The sequence below is a fragment of the Ctenocephalides felis genome, unplaced genomic scaffold (genome assembly GCF_003426905.1).
Source record: "Ctenocephalides felis isolate EL2017-DRISC unplaced genomic scaffold, ASM342690v1 CF-g0.4_SCAFFOLD_01492, whole genome shotgun sequence".
NCBI lineage: Eukaryota > Metazoa > Arthropoda > Insecta > Siphonaptera > Pulicidae > Ctenocephalides > Ctenocephalides felis.
In genome coordinates this window covers 32,486,649-32,487,674 of record NW_020537646.1, presented here as the reverse complement: position 1 = coordinate 32,487,674, position 1,026 = coordinate 32,486,649, and positions in this window count along the sequence as shown.

Genomic DNA, 1,026 nt, shown 5'->3' with positions numbered 1-1,026 from the left:
TATATATATATATTTGTGAGCATTTATGTCCATGTAATATATATATATGTACGTGTGTATATATATATATATATATGTATGTATATATATGTATATATATATGTGTGTATATATGTGTATATACATGTTTATGAGTATATGTTATGTGTATACGTGTATAGCTATAGTTACATAGATAGGTATGAGTATATGTATGGTTAATACATGTACATGTACGTCGTTGTGAATAGCATGCACGTTGCATATATGTATATACGTATATTTATATGTGTATAGTCTTACATGTATATGTGTACAATATAGGTATAATTGTTGTATCTGTATATGTATATGTGTATTATATGTTTGTATGTGGTGTGTATATGGATATATGAATGTTATATATATATGTATATATATAATGTATATGTGTGTATATGTGTACGTACATATATGTATATATGCGTAAGTTGATATGAGTGTACTAAATATTTTTGCCTATACTTTTAATTATTTATTTAATCTAGTCTCTACTACCTTTCCTATCTTTATATTTGATTTGTTGTTAAGTGTTGCTATTTGTTAATTTCTCTTATGTATAGTACTTTACCAATCCACATATATTATAATTACCTAGATATGCTAATTTTCATACTGTTTTTAGATCCACTGATGATGACATTAAATTGAATGTCGAAACGTTTGGAAATAAAGATTTTTTAAAAATCTTTGGCTTTCTTTGTGTGATGTATCGCCCTCAAGAAACTCACTCATATATATATATATATATATATATATATGTGTGTGTGTGTGTGTGTGTAATATTATTAAAAACGTATATAATTGCATATTATGAATATATATAGATATATATTATATATATATATATATATAAATTAAAAGCAGAAATTATGTGATAGTTCAGTAAAATATTAGCACCTTCATATATTTGTTAAATCAATATTTTATTCAAATTAAATTATTTTTATAATGTATAATACATAAATGTATATAGATATTGTAATGCCCTTATTTGTTTCATTGAAA